At 46.6% G+C, this 22,614-nt stretch overlaps 2 long non-coding RNA genes across 2 annotated transcripts in view; one reads left to right on the forward strand and one right to left on the reverse strand.

Annotated features, from left to right (window-relative positions):
• LOC143818591 (uncharacterized) overlaps window positions 1-19,202 on the reverse strand; it is a 79,900-nt gene extending 60,698 nt beyond the window's left edge. Inside the window, exons 1-2 of the long non-coding RNA XR_013224640.1 lie at window positions 18,605-19,202; window positions 17,991-18,132 (exon numbers count right to left, since the gene is read on the reverse strand). This is a non-coding gene — a long non-coding RNA (uncharacterized LOC143818591). The remainder of the gene's footprint in view (window positions 1-17,990; window positions 18,133-18,604) is intronic.
• Window positions 1-22,614, forward strand: part of LOC143818652 (uncharacterized) — a 401,158-nt gene that overhangs the window by 134,963 nt on the left and 243,581 nt on the right. The window lies entirely within an intron of this gene.

A 22,614-nucleotide genomic window follows, 5' to 3' on the forward strand; every position in this document is an offset into this window, starting at 1 on the left:
CTCTAACGGGTGATGACTTTTATTAGACTGACTGTCATTTGCACCGACCATTTAGGAAAATCTGATAAAAATGTAATTTGCATAATAATTTGGAACATAGTGTATAGTGGAGCATCGGCTGTAAAACACCGGTGGCTGCTGCACATCTACCGTGTGCCCCAATAACTGGGATGTATAATTACGGTAGTTTACAGTAATGGGGTTCTTGGTTAAAACAAGTTATCACTGATCCATGGGCTCCACAGGATAGGTGATCGCTTAGATCCGACCATTAGAAACTGCACCGATCGGAAGAATGGGGAAGTTTTATCCCTGACAGGACACTTTTATCACTATTTTAAAATGCAGCGGCAGGTGGGATTTCTGACCGCAGCTCCATTCATTCTCTTTGGGGCTTCCAGAAAAAAACAAGTGCAGCTACTGAGGGAATGAATGGATCAGTGATCTAGTCGGACATGCCACTCCAGTCTAATGGGGATAAAAAGTTCCACATTTTGCTGAATGGGTCCAAGCAGTCAGACCCCCACCAATCAATACGTTATCACTTATCCTGTGGAGAGGTGATTACTTTTTTCCACAGGAAACCCCTGTAAGTGCATCTCCGCCGCTGTGTACAAAGCATTAAAACTCTAAAGGTACCTTCACACTCAGCAACTTTACAACGAGAACGACAACGATCCGTGACCTTGCAGCGTCCTGGTTAGCGATCTCGTGTTTGACACGCAGCAGCGATCTGGATCCTGCTGTGATATCGCTGGTCGGAGCTAGAAGTCCAGAACTTTATTTGGTCGTCAGGTCGGCGTTTATCATCGTGTTTGACAGCAAAAGCAACGATGCCTCCAATGATTTACATGGAGCTAACGACCTGTGACGACCTGTGAGAACGATAAGTGAGTAGCCCTTATGTCACTGGATCGCTCCTGCATCGTTCTGGAGCTGCTGTGTTTGACATCTCTACAGCGACCTAAACAGCGACGCTCCAGCGATCTGCTCGTTGTCTATATCGCTGCAGCGTCGCTGAGTGTGACGGTACCTTTATGGAAATAAAGAATCTTCTCCTAATTAATATCAGAGAGAACAAATGACCGCTATACACAACACAATCCACTATACCAAGACCAATAATACCACATACAGGAAGAAATACCACCACACCATGACCAGACCACATAGTGACCGAATAATACTACATACAAGGGACAAATACCACCGCACCATGTCAAGACCACATATTACCACCACTTGGTGACCAAATAGCACATACAAGGGACAAATACCGCAACACCATTTCCAGACCACATATTACCACCACATAGTGACTGAATACTACAATACTGATCAGTAATAAAAAAAAAACAAAAACACAATACTATCACCAAAAGTGCCAGTATTCACAGGAGATCTGTACTTAGTATGCAGTGTCTGTGTAGAGGTAATACAGTGATCACTGGTGACATTGTACACAGGACCTCTGTATATAGTATACAGTGTATAGTGTCAGTGTATAGGTAACACTGACTCACCAGTGATGTCTCTAGGTGAAGTCCTTCATCTTTCATCCAGCACAGACCGCCATCATTTCTTCCAGCCAGAACTTGTTTCTGCAGGAAATAACAGTTATCTCGAGCTCCGCTTGCAGAACACATTACTTAATTTTTCACAACTTCTACATTACACCACATGAAGAAAAAAAGGCGATATAGTGTTACTCTGCACAGTAACAGGACCCCCCCCCCCCCATTTAAAACAGTATACTCAAAAAATAAAATAAATACATCACTGCAGTAATAATATCCCTTAATTAACCCCTATGGTAATAATATTCCCCACCCTGGCCCCGTTTATCTCATTCCTGGCTCCAGCCATATGTTCTCGCATCCTGCCCTCATGAGTATTCATTCTACCCCATATGATCTCCCCATCCTGCCCCATCTGTCTCCATCGTATCCATCCTGCCCCATGATCCAATCCTGCCCCATGTCTTTCATTCTGCCCCGTGTCTCCAATCATGCCCCGTATCTACATTCTGCCCATGCCTCCAGTCCTGCCCCCAGTGTGTCCAGCAATCTGCCCCAGTGTGTCCAGCATATTACCCCCAGTGTGTCCAGAAATCTGCCCTAGTATGTCCAGCATTGCCCCCAGACAGTGTGTCCAGCAATCTTCCCCAGTATGTCAAGCATATTACCCCCAGGTTGTCCAGCAATCTGCCCCAGTGCGTCCAGCATATTACCCCTAGTGTGTCCAGCATATTACCCCCAGTGTGTCCAGCAACCTGCCCCAGTATGTCCAGCATATTTCCCCAGTGTCCAGCAATCTGCCCCAGTGTGTTCAGCAATCTGTCCCAGTATGTCAAGCATATTGCCCCAGTGTGTCCAGATTTGCCCCCAGTGTGTCCAGCAATCTGCCTCAGTGTGTCCAGCATATTACCCCAGAGTGTCAAGCATTGCCCCCAGACAGTGTGTCCAGCAATTTGCCCCTGTGTGTCCAGCATATTACCTCCAGTATGTCCAGCAATCTGCCCAAGTGTCCAGCATTGCCCCCAGTGTGTCCAGAAATCTGCCCCAGTGTGTCCAGCAATCTGCCCCAGTATGTCCAGCACTGCCCCCAGTGTGTCCAGCAATCTGCCCCAGTGTCCAGCATTCTGCCCCAGTGTGTCCAGCAATCTGCCCCAGTATGTCCTGCACTGCCCCCAGTGTGTCCAGCACTGCCCCCAGTGTGTCCAGCAATCTGCCTCAGTGTCCAGCACTGCCCCCAGTGTGTCCAGCAATCTGCCCCAGTATGTCCAGCACTGCCCCCAGTGTGTCCAGCAATCTGCCCCAGTGTCCAGCATTGCCCCAGTGTGTCTAGCAATCTGCCCCAGTATGTCCAGCACTTCCCCCAGTGTGTCCAGCATTGCCCCCAGTGTGTCCAACATTGCCCCCAGTGTGTCCAGCAATCTGCCCCAGTATCCAGCATTGCCCCAGTGTGTCCAGCACTGCCCCCAGTGTGTCCAGCAATCTGCCCCAGTGTCCAGCATTGCCCCCAGTGTGTCCAGCACTGCCCCCAGTGTGTCCAGCAATCTGCCCCAGTGTCCAGCACTGCCCCCAGTGTGTCCAGCAATCTGCCCCAGTATGTCCAGCACTGCCCCCAGTGTGTCCAGCAATCTGCCCCAGTGTCCAGCATTGCCCCAGTGTGTCCAGCAATCTGCCCCAGTATGTCCAGCACTGCCCCCAGTGTGTCCAGCATTGCCCCCAGTGTGTCCAGCATTGCCCCCAGTGTGTCCAGCAATCTGCCCCAGTGTCCAGCATTGCCCCAGTGTGTCCAGCACTGCCCCCAGTGTGTCCAGCAATCTGCCCGTGTCCAGCATTGCCCCAGTGTGTCCAGCAATCTGCCCCAGTGTGTCCAGCATATTACCCCAGAGTGTCCAGCATTGCCCCCAGTGTGTCCAGCAATCTGCCCCAGTGTGTCCAGCATATTACCCCCAGTGTGTCCAGCAATCTGCCCCAGTGTCCAGCATTGCCCCCAGTGTGTCCAGCAATCTGCCCCAGTGTGTCCAGCAATCTGCCCCAGTATGTCCAGCACTGCCCCCAGTGTGTCCAGCAATCTGCCCCAGTGTCCAGCATTCTGCCCTAGTGTGTCCAGCAATCTGCCCCAGTATGTCCTGCACTGCCCCCAGTGTGTCCAGCACTGCCCCCAGTGTGTCCAGCAATCTGCCTCAGTGTCCAGCACTGCCCCCAGTGTGTCCAGCAATCTGCCCCAGTATGTCCAGCACTGCCCCCAGTGTGTCCAGCAATCTGCCCCAGTGTCCAGCATTGCCCCAGTGTGTCTAGCAATCTGCCCCAGTATGTCCAGCACTGCCCCCAGTGTGTCCAGCATTGCCCCCAGTGTGTCCAGCATTGCCCCCAGTGTGTCCAGCAATCTGCCCCAGTATCCAGCATTGCCCCAGTGTGTCCAGCACTGCCCCCAGTGTGTCCAGCAATCTGCCCCAGTGTCCAGCATTGCCCCCAGCGTGTCCAGCACTGCCCCCAGTGTGTCCAGCAATCTGCCCCAGTGTCCAGCACTGCCCCCAGTGTGTCCAGCAATCTGCCCCAGTATGTCCAGCACTGCCCCCAGTGTGTCCAGCAATCTGCCCCAGTGTCCAGCATTGCCCCAGTGTGTCCAGCAATCTGCCCCAGTATGTCCAGCACTGCCCCCAGTGTGTCCAGCATTGCCCCCAGTGTGTCCAGCATTGCCCCCAGTGTGTCCAGCAATCTGCCCCAGTGTCCAGCATTGCCCCAGTGTGTCCAGCACTGCCCCCAGTGTGTCCAGCAATCTGCCCGTGTCCAGCATTGCCCCAGTGTGTCCAGCAATCTGCCCCAGTGTGTCCAGCATATTACCCCAGAGTGTCCAGCATTGCCCCCAGTGTGTCCAGCAATCTGCCCCAGTGTGTCCAGCATATTACCCCCAGTGTGTCCAGCAATCTGCCCCAGTGTCCAGCATTGCCCCCAGTGTGTCCAGCAATCTGCCCCAGTGTGTCCAGTAATCTGCCCCAGTATGTCCAGCACTGCCCCCAGTGTGTCCAGCAATCTGCCCCAGTGTCCAGCATTTCCCCAGGTGTGTCCAGCAATCTGCCCCAGTGTGTCCAGCATTCTGCCCCATGTGTCCAGCAATCTGCCCCAGTGTCCAGTATTGCCCCCAGTGTGTCCAGCAATCTGCCGCAGTGTCCAGCATTGCCCCCAGTGTGTCCAGCAATCTGCCCCACATACATGTAAGGTGGATGTTGTGAAGGGGTCAAATATCTGAGGGCGCCTTCCCCACTGTGTCACCTAATTTCATGAGGGCCCCCTTCCCCAGAGGTGAAATGGTGGGAGAGGTGATCCACAGTAAATTAGGAGACAGTGGGGAAGGGGGAGGGGACCACAGGAAATTAGAAATTCTCTATGGGGGACCCCCACCTTGTTGTGTCACCTTCAGATTGCAGGGGGGGCCTCCCATAACTGTCTCAGTGTCTCGAACTATGCTGCAGGCTGCCTGCAGACATATTTTACTTACACCTTACTGACTGGCTGCGATCATCAAAAAAAATGTGACGTCCCTCAGCTCCAGGCAGCGTCTGCAATCATAGTATTGCAGACAGTGCGCGCCTGTGTGCCTGTGCTGCTTGGGCAGGAGGACAGACGACCAATCACAGCACAGCTCATTGAGGTGTGCTGTGACCTGTGTGGTCACACACAGAAAACTAATGCTGATTGGCTGCTCCTGCCTGCATCTGTCAGCCAATCAGCATTAGAGCACACCCTTAGTCCAGACTCCAGAGTCAGACCACAGAGTTTTAATGATGAGGAGGCGGAGTCGAGGGCGGGCAAAGTAACAAGAAACAGGTCGGTGATGATGACCCGTGCTGCAGACTCTGCAGTGCGACGTGCGTGCATCCCTGTCTTCTCCTCTCTGACTCTGAGTCACACAGTCAGTCAGCTGTTTCCTCGGACTGTGCTGTGTGCTGGCTGAAGTCAGTGAGGTCGGCACTCGCACCACGCTGCGCACGGGCCGCTCTTATCAAGAGCACAGACTCGGCGTCGCCGTCGGCAGCAGTGCGAGTTGATCATTTCAGATGTGAAGGAGCGAGCAGCTGCCGCGCGGCTGCTTGCACAGCACTTCACATTCTTCCGTACAGCCTGTGCGCCGTGCCGCCGGCTATAGAATAAATAAACTGTGCACCGCATGCAGGGCAGGGACAAATGAAGGAGGCAGGGGGCGGGGCCCACCGGAGGATTCTCCGGTGTCCCGGTGCCCCAGTCCGAGCCTGTTTACAGATTTCAGATGAGGCACCAGAGCTTGGTATTTACAGATCTTAGATAAGGCACTAGAGCTTGGTGGTTGCAGATCTCGTATGAGGCCCAAATGGTTGTTATAGTTTACTCTCAGTTTTAATTAGAAAATTAGATATTTAGAAAACATTGCATCTCAGCCCAATTATGGCATGATCCTATGGTAGGATTTGAGCAGGAGCCTCGGGGGTTAATGCTGCTGGCCTCCCTTTGGATTGGGGAGGGCTTTTTATAGCCACGGGAGGCTTGCTTCCTTGTCAGTTACACTTCTGCCCTCGGCTGAGTTAAGTGACCCCTGTATGCTTGTGTGTTTGTGCCTTGTGCCTGCATTGTGATTCTTCTTCCTGTTTTGTCCCGGCCTGTCCCCCACGTTGCACTTACCTGTCTATTAGGTTCTGTCTGTGGATTATCTGGTTATATTTCAGAATTTCATTAATGTGGTATTTGCTGACCTTATAGGACGGTTTGTTATTATTTATTAGCATGATATTTTGGTGCTTTCCCTGGACAGTCAGACTCATTTGCAGAATCTACGTCCTATTCTCCAAAGACTCAGGGAAAATCAGTTATTTGCTAAATTAGAGAAATGTTAATTTTTTTGTACAAGATCTGTCTTTTTTTGGGTCTGATTGTATCCTTTGAGGGGTTTTGTATGGATCCCAGGAAGGTGCAGGCGATTGCTGATTGGGTTCAACCCCAAGACCTCAAGGGGCTCCAGCGCTTCCTGGGATTCGACAACTATTATCGTAAATTTATTAGGGGTTTTCACGGATGGTTAAGCCCCTTACTGATCTTACCTGCAAAGGGGCGGATGTAAAAGATTGGTCAGGGGACACCAAGGAGTCTTTTTTGGCATTAAAATATGTTTCCTGTCCGCTCCGATTTTGGTACAACCAGATTCGTCCAAACCTTTTATTGTGGAGGTGGACGCTTCTGAGATAGGGATGGGGCAGTGTTGTCCCAGGGTCCTGCCACTTTAAATAACCTCAAACCCTGTGCCTTCTTCTCCGAGAAGTTCTCGACCGCCGAGAGAAATTATGATGTGGTCAATAGAGAACTTCTTGTGGTCAAGTAGGCATTCGAAGAATTGAGGCATTTTTTGAAAGGGGCGGCTCACCCGATTACTGTGATCACTGATCATAAAAATTTGGCATATATTGAGTCCGTGAAAAGATTGACCCCTAGACAAGCTCGTTGGTCACTTTTTTTTCCCGGTTTCTGTTTTCTATTACTTTTCATCCTGGTTCTAAGAATATTAAAGCCAATGCCTTGTCCCAATGTTTTGAGCCTGTGTCTCCTCCCGAGCTGCCATCCTCCATTCTTCACCCTGGGGTGGTGGTAGCGGGGATCTCATCTGAGTTGGAATGAGAGATTGTGGAGGCTCAATCTTTGGCCCCGGCTTCCAAGCCAAGAGATAAGTTGTTTGCCCTGGGCCAATTTCGGGCCAAGCTCCTTCAGGAATTTCATGAGTCTAGGTTGAGTGCCTATACTGGGATCGTGGCCACACGGGAGGTGGTGGCAAGGGTTTTTTGGTGGGCCTCACTGGGTTCTGATATAAAAAAAGTTATATCTGCATGTGGGGTTTGTACACGTTCCAAAAGCTCTCATAGCTGGCCGGCTGGGAAACTGGTGCCTTTACTGGTTCCTGAAAGGCATTACCAATCTCCCTCCATCCAGGGTAATACTGTGATATGGGTGGTGGTGAACAGGTTTTCTAAGCAAGTCCATTTTGTTCCTTTAGCCTCATTACCCTCAGCTGGGTAATTCAGGGGTACCCCTGAATGTTGTGTCTGACAGAGGTGTGCAGTTTGTGGCTAAATTTTGGAGGGCAATCTGTAAGAAATTGGGCATTTCTTTGTCTTTATCTTCCGCATTTCACCAGGAGAGTAATGGGCAGACAGAATGCACCAATCAATCCTTGGAACAGATTCTTAGGTGTTTGACTTCTGTTATGTAAGATTACTGGTGCGACGCTTTACTTTTGGCTGAATTCACCTTCAACAACTGGGTATATCCGTCCGCTAGTATGTCCCCATTTCTGGTCAATTATGGCTTTAATCCTTATTTTGGGTAATTCTCACGATTGGATTCCGGATGTCCTGGGGTGGAGGGATCTGTTCAGCGGTTAAGGGATCTGTGGACTGAGGTACGGCGTAATATTTCCAGGGCTCAAGGTAGGAATAAGTTGTTCGCTGATAGAAAGAGAACTCCAGGTCACATGTTTCAGTTTGGGGAGAAGGTTTGGCTTTCCACACGGAATATCAACCTGAAGGTTCCGTCGGCCAAATTAGGCCCTAAGTTCATCGAGCCTTACGAGATTGTGGAAATAGTCAACCCGGTAGCCTATAGATTGCGTTTTCCAGCCTCATTTAAATTAATCAATGTGTTCCATAAATTTCTGTTACAGGGAACCTGTCACCCCCCCAGGCGTTTTTAACTAAAAGAGCCACCTTGTGCAGCAGTAATGCTGCACCCTCTCCCACCGCCTGCTACACACACACACACCAACTGTGAGGATTTGGCAAGGTTCCAGGCGATTGCACGGAGGAGGTATCACCTGAGGATGCACACGTTGTAGCAGGCGGTGGGAGAGGGTGAGAGGCTTAGACACGCAATGCGCATGCCCAGGAATCCCAGCCCTGTAGTATGAATAAATCATAAGACACTGCGGGGCTGGGATTCACAGGCAGGGCGTACATTCACACAGAGGACAGATGGCCAGCGCTCACTGCGCCTGCCCAAGGCAGGAGAAAAGAGCGCAGGCGCCGCATCATTTCAAAACAGCGGTGAGGAGGCGGCGCCCGGCGCCAAGAAGATGTGAGTGACGGCTGTGTGGCGTCTGCAGCAGGGGGGAAAGGCCTGCCTCCTTGTCTGAAGACAAGGTATTTAGGACAAAATATAAAACTGATTATTTCGGCAGTTACAGCACCCAGAACTAAAAGAGCCACCTTGTCAGAATGCAGCATTACTGCTGCACAAGGTGGCTCTTTTAGTTAAAAACGCCTGGGGGGGTGGTTGGTTCCCTTTAAAACCATTAGGTTCAGTTAAGGAAGATTCTGGGTCGGCACCTCCTCCAGTATTGGTGGAGGGTCACAGGGAATATGAGGTTGGACACATTGTGGATTCTCAGCTGGTGCGCCGCTCTTTGCAGTCCCTGGTGCATTGGAAAGGGTATGGGCTGGAGGATTGCTCGTGGGTTCTTGCTCACATGGTGCATGCTGACTGTCTGGTTCGAGCATTCCATGCCAAACGTCCAGGGAGGCCTGGGGGTCCAGTGGCCATCCGTTGCAAGGGGGGTACTGTCATGATCCTAGGGTAGGATTTGAGCAGGAGCCTCAGGGTTAATGCTGCTAGCCTCACTTTGGATTGGGGAGGGCTTTTTATAGCCACAGGAGGCTTGCTTCCTTGTCAGCTATACTTCTGAAATTAAGTTCAGTGACCTCTGTACGCTTATGTATTTGTGCCTTGTGCCTGCATTGTGATTCTTCTTCCCGTTTTGTCCCGGCCTGTCCCCCACGTCGCACTTACCTATTAGGTTCTTTCTGTGGACTATCTAGTTCTCTAACCCCGGCTTGGTTTATGACTTCCCTTTCGGTTGTTCCCTCGGCTCTGGTATTACCCGCTCAGTTTCCTGACATCCGTTTGTACCCGGTTATTATACGCTTGTCGGCCGGTCACCTCTTGGTTGTACCCTTGGAGCTCCGCTGATCGCTCTGGGAGCTCCGGTGGCTGGCCCCGTCCTGGCCCTTCCTCCTGCGATCACGTGCAGCAGGTCCTGCATGCCGGCGACCGTGCCATTCTGTGTCTGCGGGTGCTGTCTACCTGTCCCCGTTCTGCTGTATGGCACTCGGGTCCGGACCTGGACAGGTCAGTCATGGGGTCCTTGATACATTCACTTTAGTAGAGCTTAGCTCCAATGTTGGACATTACGTACAGGCGCCATATGAGAGTGCTAATTTCACACAGACCTCCAAACTTTACTGATACAATCCCACACAAATCCAGCCTGTCCCAGGTTGAGTGGGGTTTTTGTAATTCTTGCCTAAAAGTTAGTGTGCCGTGACATCCTTGGGTGGATCTAAGGCTTTCCTGGGTGGGATTGGGTGTTTTGATCCAATTTACATTTTTATAATATATTTCCAGAATTAATAACAGAGAAACAACATGTTATGAGGGATAGCGTGTAAATTGATGATTGGTGGGTGTCTGGCTTCTGGGAGTCCTCACTGATCCTGAGAGTTGGGGGCACTTACAGGACTTGCTGTGAATGGAGCGGTAGTGAGCATGTGCGACCACTGTTCCTATAGACAGTGAATGGATGAGTGATCACACATGCTCAGTAGAACTGCATTCACACAAGGGACTTAGGGACCCATATTCTTCTAATCTGTGGGGGTCCTAAATGTGGGAGCCCTATCAAGTATACATCTATCACCTATACCTAGAATAGGTGATAAATATTATTTTTGGTAACACTTTAATTATACAGAGAAAAGTATGGTAGGCTACTTTCACACTAGCGTTAACTGCGTCGTTTTGTCGAAAAAACGCATCCTGCAAAAGTGCTTGCAGGATGCTTTTTTCTGCATTGACTAACATTAGCGACGCATTGACACACGTCGCAACCGTCGTGCGACGGTTGCGCCGTGTTGTGGCAGACCGTCGGCTGCAAAAAACGCTACATGTAACATCTAAAAGCCATGAGAGTAAGGGGGCTGCAGCAATAGTTCAGTAGTGCTTTGCTTTTGAAGTACAGCACTACGGTGCCTTAATTTTCCAGATCGTTGAAGGTTACATAAAAAGATGGCATCTGCTATGGATAGGCCATAGCTTTACAAGGTGGAAATATCCCTTTAAAGTTTAATTTGTTTATTTCAACAATCCAACACTCGCTTTGCTGATTTCATACGGTTTTATTATAGTGGTTAATGTATGAACAGTATGCAGTAAGCTCCTGAGCTCCTCCTAGGGGTGACTTTAGACGGTCAGAATATAACCTTTTCACTCTGTGTGTAAGCAGGGAATTATGAGATCTGTATGTAAAAAAATATTTAGAGCCATAATCCATCTTCGTTATATAGTAATATCGCTCCCCCCATTCTTTCCCATAAGGAGGAATCTTAATTGCTTCTTATTCATTAACTAGTATAGCGGCTCACCTTCCGTACGACAAGGATGGGCCATAATTGCCCCTTAGGGACAAGCTAATATGGTTCCACCCATTCTGTTCAATAAGGAATGGTTATTGTTGCCCTTTAGCCATATGCTAATATAGCGCTTCCCATTATTTGCGATAAGAGTGGCCATAGTTGTATTTTAGTCATATGCTGTCACTCAAATGTGTGCATGCTGTTCGTGGACCCATGGTACCACAACGTCGGGTCTACCTAGGAAGGGGTATGGCTAAGTAGCTACCTGGTGTTCACTGGAGCTCCTGACGATGGAGTCAGAGTTGAGCTGCAGGTAGTCGCCAGGTACCATTCCTAGGCAGAGCCGGATACTGCAGGTGCTGACCCCAAAGGTCAGGTACGCTGACAAGAACTGGGCTTGGAGTTGCTGACAGGACTGGATAACAGAATTGGACACAGTTCAACCTACACAATTTCAGGATCACCAAATAGGGTACAGGAACAGGTTCAAACTGGCCAAGTTTGGGAACACAGGATGGACTAAGGTATAAGTAAAGATTTAGACTGGTCAGGTTCTGAAAATCAGGATGGACTCAGGATAGGTAGAGGTTCGGAGTTCAGGCCTAGGCAAGACAGGCCCAAGGAGGGTTAGGGTGCAGACAAGACCTGACAACGGACTTAGCAGCTTAAAGCCTAGCTAGACACTAAAGTCCTAGATGTTGATCAGGGAACCGCAGGTGCGAACAGGCACGGAATCGCAGGTGCGAACAGGAATGGAGCCGCAGGTACGAACAGGAATGGAACTGCAGGGGCAGACAGGCACGGAACCGCATGTGTGAACAGGTACAGAACCGCAGGTGCGGACAGGCAGGGAACCGGTCTTGCAAACAGGCATAAAACCCCAGGAAAGGACAGAGAGAGCACAGACAAAGGTTGCATGTTAAGGGTACTTGTTCTGTTTGGACAGGTTTGGAGGTAGGAACAGATTCAGAAGGTACTAATTCAGACACAGCAAGTGTGGAAGCAAATACTGCAGGTTTAGAATAGTACACTGTTTCTAAAACAGCAAGTTTAGAGAAAAGTACTGATTCTGACACAGCAGGTTTAGGAAAAGATCCAGACAGGTTCAGGGACAGGTCCTAATTCAGATACAACAGGTTCAGGGCTAGGTAGTGATTCAGACATAAAAGATATAGGGATAGGTACTGTTAGGAACAACAGGTTCAAGTTTCAGGCTCTGGCCAAACAGGCCAAGGGGAAGCAGGTTCAGGCAGGGTCAGATACTAGGTACAGGTTCAGAGTTCAGAGACAAAAGAGGACAGGATCCGGCAATTTGCCTTGCCGTATAGCTGTATACTAATATAACCTCTCCCATTTCATACAATAAAGAAGGACATAGTTGACCTTTAGTCATTATCTAATATAACCTATTCAATTTCATAAAATAAGGAGGGGCTTAGTTGCTTCTTACTCTGTTTGCTGATACAGCTCCTCACACTCTGTACAATAAATTGTATCACTAAGGAACAGTACTAGCTCAGTGACACATGTATGTAAAAAAATATGATATTCTCTGTTTGTCGTCTGTTCATTTCTTTGAGATTATTTTTATTACATACACAAAGTGTTGAAACAAGACAGGAAGGGAAAGCGCACATCAACGCCATTAATGAAAAATTCACTCGGAGTGTAAGTGCCAAACTGGGTGAGTGTTACATGCTGAGATAATGAGGAGATAAAACATTATGATAAGGAATGTTTTCATCTAATACACAGAACAAGTCACTTGTCAGTAGCCGCGATTGCTATCACCAGTGTTCTCTCCTGAACTATTGCATGATAACTTTCTATCTGCAATGCAAAATATGGTAAAAATAACAGCCCTCTACAACTGCTACTGTCATTAGCTCCTTACACAAGCATGGTTAACCAGAGTCACATTTAAAGAGATGTTACCACGAAATGCGATAACAATGTCTGTCGTTCATAGAACTGTGCATTATAGAAGTACTCTGTTACTCCTCCTGGAAATGAATAGATAAATTGACCACTGGTTGTCACTACTCACCCTGTTCATAGGTTGTGTCTCTAAACCAGTAGTCCAAAACAAGTAATTCTGAAGCTGTTGAAAAACTACAAATCCCAGCAACTATGTACCCTCCTTATCATACGAAATGGAGTTATATTCACATATGACGAAGAGGTATTTATGACTCAACCCTATTGTAGAAAATGTGAATAACTATGTGTGACGAAGATACAAATATGCCTCCTTCTTATTGCATGAAATGAAAATAGCTTTATTGCATGTGACTAAAATTCAACAATGACCCTCCTTATTGTAGCAAATGGGATGAGCTATATAGGCATATGATCAAAATGCAACTATGCCTCAACTTATTATACAGAATGGGAGAAGCTACATTAGCATATGACTAAAATACAGCTATGCTTTCCTGTATTGTACAGAATGGGAAGATCCATATTAGCATATGACTAAAATACAACTATGTCTTCCCTTATTGTACAGAATGGGAGGGGCTATATTAGCATGTAACTAAGATACAACTATGCTCTCGCTTATTGTACAGAATGGGAGGAGCTAAATTAGCATATGACTCCCCTTGTACATAATGGGAGAAGCTATATTAGCATATGACTAAAATTCAAGTATGCCTCCTCTTATTATACAGAATGAGAGGAGCTATATTTGCATATGATTAAAATACAACTATGTCTTCCCTGACTGTAAAGAATAGAAGCAGCATATTAGCATATGACTAAAGTACAACTATGCCCTTCCTTATTGTACAGAATGGTTGGAGCTATCATAGCATATGACTAAGATACAACTATGCCCTCCCTTGTTGTACAGAATGGGAGGAGCTATATTAGCGTATATGACAAAAATACAACTTTGCCCTCCCTTATTGTACAGAATGGGAGGAGCCATGTTAGCTTATGATTAAGATACAACTATGTCTTACCTTGTTGTGCAGAATGGGAAGAGTTATATTAGCGCATGACTAAAATATAACCATACATCCCTTTTTATACAGAATGGGAGGAGTTATATTAGCACAGGATTAAAATACAACTATGCCTTCCCTTATTGTACATAATGGGAGGAGTTATATTAGCATGTGACTAAGATGCAAATATGTCCTTACTTATTGTGCAAAATGGTAGGAGCCTTATTAGCATATTATTAAAATACAATTATGCCCTCATTTAGTTCTTAATGTCTTAGAAGGCAGGAATTGATTCTCATTGAGAAGATTCAGAAACAAGTTGAGAATCTTCAAGGCAATACTCCATGGAAAAAGTATACAAAACATAGATGTAGTCCTTGACAGCATGATAGGCAGCACGAAACAGTACTTGCATAGTAAACAATGTAGTCAATGTTCCTTTTATAGTGTGCACATTACCAGTTGATTTAAGGTGATATTAGGGTTCTGGGTCCCTCTGCAACCTTTTGGTGAACCAGACAACAAGTTATTAATTTTCATGCAGTGCCTCTGCATGAGAAGGGAGGTATTACACTATGCCTTTTGAAAACAAAAGATTGCCTATGTAAAACAGGGGTGCCACATTTTTTGGTCCAAGGGCTACATTGCCAAACTGAATCAGTCTCAAGAGTATCAATTTTTTTAGAGGGGTAGTTACAGAAATGCATCACCAGAACCACCCTCAGTGCATTAATGCATCACCGGAACCAAATTTTTAGCACTTGAGAAGGACTTGGACAGATTTTCCTCCAAAAAATCAGTGTCAACACACGCTAACTTAAAGGGCCACTGTCACCCCCCCTCCAGCCGTTATAAACTAAAAGAGCCTCCTTGTGCAGCAGTAATGCTGCGTTCTAACAAGGTGGCTCTTTTAGTTTTAGGTTCAAGTACACCCCAAATAAAGCGTTTTTATACTTAGCCACAATTCCTGTCTCTAGCCAGGGAGGCGGGTCCTCCTGTGTTATGCATTATGCACAGTGCGGGGTGGGGATTCCAAAGGTGGCTGGCTGCAATGCCCGCGCAGGCGCAGTCTGCAAGCCTGGCTGGGACGTCAGACGGCCAGAGCTTACTGTGTCTGCGCAGCACAGCAGTACACTGCGCAGGCGCCGGTTTTGAAACGATAACAGCGCTGAGGGGGCGGCGCCGAAAGTGCAGGAAGATTGGAGTGACGGCAGAGGAACGGTTCGAGCTGGGGAGTGAGGACCCGCCTCCCTGGCTAGAGACAGGAATTGTGGCTAAGTATAAAAACGCTTTATTTGGGGTGTACTTGAACTTAAAACTAAAAGAGCCACCTTGTTAGAATGCAGCATTACTGCTGCACAAGGTGGCTCTTTTAGTTTATAATGGCTGGAGGGGGGTGACAGTGGCCCTTTAAACTGAGGGTTTTTTTAGAGCAGAAACTCAGGAAAGCCACCTTATAATCTCAAATTTCTAAGTTTTGACACTTTTTAAGTTTAACATTGCTATGAAACACAATATGGATTGCTATATGTATGCAAGATCAGAACTATTGTTAGCACATGAGTGCAGCACCAGAACCACCATTAGTACATGAATGCAGCCTTAGAACCATCATCATTACATGAAAGCAACATCAGAACCACCATCACTACATGAATGCAGCACCAGAACCACCATTAGTACATGAATGCAGCCTTAGAACCATCATCATTACATGAAGGCAACATCAGAACCACCGTCACTACATGAATGCAGCATCAGAACCACTGTTAGTACATGAATGCAACTCCAGAACGACTGTCAGCACAGCACCAGAATCACCATCAATACATGAATGTGCAGCGTCCCAGAGTCCTGGTTGTTGCAGTAATGTTGTTCCTCCACCAGGGGGAGTGATATTACGTCTGAGGGCAATAAAGGAGATCTCTTTACCAGGTATCACCAACCGCACAACACTGTTGTGAATTTGGTTTTTGGGCTCCCCCGGTGGTCACTGGTGGTACTGGACTTGTGTGCTTCACTTTCTCTGTTCACCTGTTTCCATCAGAATATGGGAGTATCCTATTTAGCCTTGCTGCTCAGTTATTCTAGTGCCGGCCATCAATGTAACCAGAGCCTTTCTGTTGCATGTTCCTGCTTCTAGACTACTATCAGCTAAGTTGGACTCTTAGTCCTAAGTTTGTTTTGCATTTTTGTTCCAGTTCACAGTTATGTTATTTTTCTGTAGCTGGAAGCTCTTGTGGGCCGAAATTGCCACTCCGGTGTCATGAGTTGACACATGAGTCTTAAAGTAATTTCGGGATGGTATTTTAATAGGGTTTTCAGCTGACCGTGAAGTTCCCTATTGTATCTTCTTGCTATCTAGTAAGCGGACCTCGCTTTGCTGAACCTACCTTCATACTGCGTATGTCTTTTCCTCTGAACTCACCGTCAATATATGTGGGGGGCTTCTGTCTCCTTTTTGGGGGAATTTCCCTAGAGGTAAGCCAGGTCTGTCTTTTCCTCTATTAGGGTTAGTTAGTCCTCCGGCTGGCGCTGGGCGTCTAGGGATAAAACGTAGGTACGTCACCCGGCCACTGTTAGTTGTGTGGTAGGTTTAGCTCACGGTCAGCTCGAGATTCCATCACCCAAGAGCTAGTCTGTTATTTAAGTTCTCTGACGTTCCCTTGCTATTGGGAACCATGACACAACACACTTCACACTCCAGGCCGCCAGGGGGAGCTACGCGCCTATCTATTAGGGCACTCCTCACAATTAGGTAAAACTGGTGGTCTGGATAGGAAGTAAGGCAGAAGGGGAGAAGCTGGCTGGAGCGAGTTCCAGTCAGATCCAGACTGCGGTCTGAGGAGGATGAGGGTCCACGGAGCTGCACCTGCCCCACGTGCGGCAGCATCCTAAGAAAGAGACATCAGAAGAGAAGTGTATTGCAGAGGGTGAAAAACAAAGTCATAGCAAAAAGGAGAGGAAACCAGAAGGAGTTCTGCCCTGTGAAAGGCTGCCTCCTTCTGAGGCACAGGAATCCGGTAGGCAGAACACCGAGGGAGTAAGGATCTCTACGCTTTACTTCAGCGACTGGCAGGACAGTTAATTCCACGTTAGCTGCCCGACCTTATACCCAGGAGGCACAGTGGCAACTTGTGGGGGCTGGGGCGTGATAGAGTCCCTGTAAAAAGCCTCAGGCCACCAGTCATACAGGTTTGTCCTATCCTATCCATCAGGGGGACAGAGAGAAAGAGACTTAACATCTCCAATAGTTGTGAGGACCTTACCGAGAAGCTCAGCAGGGAGGTACTACAATACCCAGGTGCTAGAGGAAGGCTATTGATTTCCACCTGGATAAGGGGACACTGGATTTGACTTCAGACCGGCTGGACTCTGCCTACCCTGTGGTCTGGTACCCTGGACTGTGGACACTGAAGCCTTCAGTAAAGGTAAAGAGACTGCAACCTTGTGTGCTCGTTATTCACTGCGCCTCACACCATTCACCATCTACACTCTGGGAAGCCCTGGGGATACACTTCACCTGTGGGAAGGTATACCATCAAGCTGCCATAACATCACCCCAGCGGACCCCTAAGCAGCGTCGGTCACCCTGACCGAATACCACAGGTGGCGTCACGAACACTATCCCTTTAAAGACCTTTCCCTTATTTTCCAACGGACGTTCCCCTAGGGCCAAGGACCGGGTCAGCCACCGTGACATCGCCCGCCGAGGGAACCGAAGGACCCAGTACCGAGTACCCCGCTGCCCTACTGGGGGCGCCCCAACTTCAGTGAAAGAAACACCATCAGTACTTGACTGCAGCCTCAGAAACAACACCAGTACATGAATTCAGTGCTAGAAATACTGTCAGTACATGAATACAGTGAAAGAAACTCCATCAACATGAATACAGCACCAACCTTAGCACAGTGATCAATTGTAATGTCAGGTCAACCCCATATATATTAACATTGCAAGAACCTATAATTCCCAGTATGTCCTTAACAATAGTAAAGAAATGCTGGGAGTTGTTGTTACCAGCCATCATCAGACTGCGGACCATATAGGAGCCACAGTACTGATGAGACAGTATTACAAAAAAACATTTATATCCAGGTACCTTATAGGTGACAGCTTCTCTGATTGGAGTCATCCTTTTTGTCTCCATGTAGCACAGACTCTATGATGAGATTTCACACCCATAGCTTATCTCTGAAGACTTGCCTCTTCTCCTTCTTCAGCAGCACATCCTGACTCAGTGCCTTTAAAAATAAAAGCATCATTATACTGCTTATAAATAAAATAGTATTTCCCATGCTCTCTACAATACCTCTCTGCTCCTCTCCAAAATACTCCCCCGCACACTGCCCTTCTTTAAAATATCCCCCACTCTGCCCAACTGTTTAATATCCTCTCACACTGCCCCTCTCCAAAAAAACTCCCAGACTGCCCCTCTATATAATATCTCCCCCACATAATATCCTCCTTACAACCCCCTCTCCATATTGAGCCCATACTGCCCCTTTACACATCTCCCTCAAATTGCCTATTTACAAGTCCCCCATACCCTACTGCCCCTCATTATATTATGCCGCCTTTCACAGTCCTCCCTAATTGGCATTTAATATCCCTCATAATGCCCCATTATATGCACTCATAGTGACACAACCCTTCCCTCCCCCTAGCCCATCATCTTATGACATTCAATCTTCGGCTCCTCCATGGATCACTTACCATTGCCCAACGTCTCCTCTGCCTGTGAGGACCCGGCAGATACCTGAAGACCTCATCACGCTGCTGGCCATCGGTGCAGGAGATGATGAGTGCTTTCTCTGCCCCAGTCCCGGTGGTCTTCAAATATATTCGTGTCTGAAAGATGCAAATACATTTGAATATTGAAAGAAAGAGCCAGCGCAATCCGGACAGTTCCGTGGGCTGCACAACCTTTCGGAGGGCCGCGTACAGCCTGTGGACTGTATGTTGTACAGGCCTGATCTGTAAAGCATGGATGTGACAGTTCCTCCTGACTGACCAAGATATACCTTTTGCATGGACTGCCCCTTTAAATATCAAAGTGAATACAAAGTGTTAGGTGCTCCTTTACTGCCACCACTTGTCATTACAATCCCCTCGGCCAATGAAATAGCGTATTTCATTGCTACAAGTTATAGGATTACGACACATTTTTTGTTACATTCTAAGGAGTGCTTTTCTTTTTTTTTTTCCTTTTTTTTGGTTCTTGCCAAGCTCTACTGCCCAGAAATTGTTCGTAAAAACATAATGCTAAGCATATTGCTACCACCCATTGGCAGAAAACAGCAAATACAATTTCAAAAATGTCTTTAAATTCCAACAAAAAGAATTTGTTTAACCCATTGTGTGCCACCCAATATTCACCCATCGCATCCTCCCGCTTGTTTGTGAGGCTTTAAAACTTGTCAGGTCTGAATTTTGTATTTATTTATTTATTTATTTATTTATTTTTTGCATTTAAACATTAGACGTTACACTGCAGTAAATGTTTACAATTTTTTTTTATCAGCTAACAAAGCCAAAAGTGAATGAACAAAAGAAAAAAATCTAAATTTCATTAATATTAGTGTCTATTAATTATTAATGGTAAATTTCTACTATTTTTCAGGCTTGAACTTTATACTTAGTTTTGTCTGTAAAAGCTTTCACGGAACTTTATTTTTTTATCCAATTCTCCTTACAGGGGTATTCCAGTATATGGTAAATCCCTCATATATACCCTTAAAGGGGGTATTCCAGGATGACACTCGGATGTTGTATATCCCCAGTATACAGGTTTGGCAAAAATTAAGAGACCACCACATCGAAACCCTGTCATGGGCAGCCCAATCTCCAGACCCGAACCCTATTGAAAACCTCTGGAATGTAATCAAGAGGATGATCGATAGTCACAAGCCATCAAACAAAGAATTGCTTACACTTTTTAGCCAGAAGCAGTGTGAAAGACTGGTGGAAAGCATGCCAAGACGCATGAAAGCTGTGATTAAAAATCATGGTTATTCCACAAAATATTGATTTCTGAACTCTTCCTGAGATAAAACATTAGTATTGTTGTTTCTAAATGATTATGAACTTGTTTTCTTTGCATTATTTGAGGGCTGAAAGCACTCTTTGTTTGTTTTTAATTTTGACCATTTCTCCTTTTCAGAAAAAAAAATACAAAATTTATTGCTTGGAAATTCAGAAACATGTTGTCAGAAGTTTATAGAATAAATTAACAATTTACATTTTACTCAAAAATATACCTATAAAGAGAAAAATCAGACAAACTGACATTTTGCAGTGGTCTCTTAATTTTTGCCAGAGCTGCATACCTTTAATGGGGCATTCCAGTATACCACCAGGACATGCTGTTAGTTGTATTTTGAGGGTGTGTTGAACACAAGAACCCCCAAGCAATACTAAAATAAATGGGTACAGTTCTCCATTTGCAAATTCTCTCCCGTTTTGAATCTCAGCTTTAGGCCGGGGACACACTTAACGTATAAAAAAAGGTCCGTTTTTCACGGCCGAGAATCGCACAAATGTTTCAAAAACAGTGATCTGTGTGCAGTGCGAGGATGCGATTTCCTCGCATCAAATGATCCGTGTGACATCCGTATGGCATCCGTATGCCGAGATTTTCTCGCAAGCTTGCAAAACCGACATCTAATGGATTTATGTGCTCAAATGTTCGGGAAAACATATATACAGTATATATATATATATATATATATATATATATATATATATATATATGTCATTGAGACACATATATATATATATTCTGTATTTATATTTCATTCAGCGCGATATCTGTGAAAAGCCGGTAATTCAATTGCCGGCTTTACATTTCTCCTTCACAAACCCGACATGAAATGAGACATGGTTTACATACAGTAAACCATCTCATATCCCCCTTTTTTTTGCATATTCCACACTACTAATGTTAGTAGTGTGTATGTGCAAAATTTGGCCGCTGTAGCTGCTAAAATAAAGGGTTAAATGGCGGAAAAAATTGGCGTGGGCTCCCGCGCAATTTTCTCCGCCAGAGTGGTAAAGCCAGTGACTGAGGGCAGATATTAATAGCCAGGAGAGGGTCCATGGTTATTGGCCCCCCCGTGGCTAAAAACATCTGCCCCCAGCCACCCCAGAAAAGGCACATCTGGAAGATGCGCCTATTCTGGCACTTGGCCACTCTCTTCCCACTCCCTGTAGCGGTGGGCTATGGGGTAATGAAGGGTTAATGCCACCTTGCTATTGGAAGGTGACATTAAGCCAGATTAATAATGGAGAGGCGTCAATTATGTCACCTATCCATTATTAATCCAATTGTTTGAAAGGGTTAAAAAACACACACACACATGATTTAAAAGTATTTTAATGAAATAAACACAGCGGTTGTTTTAATAATTTATTGCTCTCTCAATCCATTTTCAGACCCTCGCTTGGCAAAACAATAAACACACAATATACATACCCTCTCTGATGTCCTATCACGTCCCACGAGGTAATCCATCTGAAGGGGTTAACTAATATTACAGGCACGAGCTGCGATAAACCACTCGCTCGTGCCTGTAATCCCCGGGTGCTGAAAGGAAAGCAGTGATCTATACTTACATTCAGTCGCGGTGATGCGCCCCTGCTGGATGTTCTCATGAACTGCAGCCTGGGAACTTTTTCCCACGCTCCAGGTCATATGAGGACATCCACCAGGGGGCGCATCACCGCGACTGAAGGAAATGTAGGTCAATGGCCTATAGTTACCTTCAGTCGCGGTGATGCGCCCCTGCTGGATGTTCTCATATGACCTGGAGCGTGGGAAAAAGTTCCCAGGCTGCAGTTCATGAGAACATCCAGCAGGGGCGCATCACCGCGACTGAATGTAAGTATAGATCACTGCTTTCCTTTCAGCACCCGGGGATTACAGGCACGAGCGAGTGGTTTATCGCAGCTCGTGCCTGTAATATTAGTTAACCCCTCCAGATGGATTACCTCGTGGGACGTGATAGGACATCAGAGAAGGTATGTATATTGTGTGTTTATTGTTTTGCCAAGCGAGGGTCTGAAAATGGATTGAGAGAGCAATAAATTATTAAAACAACCGCTGTGTTTATTTCATTAAAATACTTTTAAATCATGTGTGTGTGTGTTTTTTAACCCTTTCAAACAATTGGATTAATAATGGATAGGTGTCATAATTGACGCCTCTCCATTATTAATCTGGCTTAATGTCACCTTCCAATAGCAAGGTGGCATTAACCCTTCATTACCCCATAGCCCACCGCTACAGGGAGTGGGAAGAGAGTGGCCAAGTGCCAGAATAGGCGCATCTTCCAGATGTGCCTTTTCTGGGGTGGCTGGGGGCAGATGTTTTTAGCCACGGGGGGGCCAATAACCATAGACTCTCTCCTGGCTATTAATATCTGCCCTCAGTCACTGGCTTTACCACTCTGGCGGAGAAAATTGCGCGGGAGCCCACGCCAATTTTTTCCGCAATTTAACCCTTTATTTTAGCAGCTACAGCGGCCAAATTTTGCACATACACACTACTAACATTAGTAGTGTGGAATATGCAAAAAAAGGGGGATATGAGATGGTTTACTGTATGTAAACCATGTCTCATATCCTGTCGGGTTTGTGAAGGAGAAATGCAAAGCCGGCAATTGAATTACCGGCTTTTCTATAGAACACCGCTGCGTATTTCTCCCAATGCACACGCATGGTCCGTG

The sequence above is a fragment of the Ranitomeya variabilis genome, chromosome 1 (genome assembly GCF_051348905.1).
Source record: "Ranitomeya variabilis isolate aRanVar5 chromosome 1, aRanVar5.hap1, whole genome shotgun sequence".
Taxonomy (NCBI): domain Eukaryota; kingdom Metazoa; phylum Chordata; class Amphibia; order Anura; family Dendrobatidae; genus Ranitomeya; species Ranitomeya variabilis.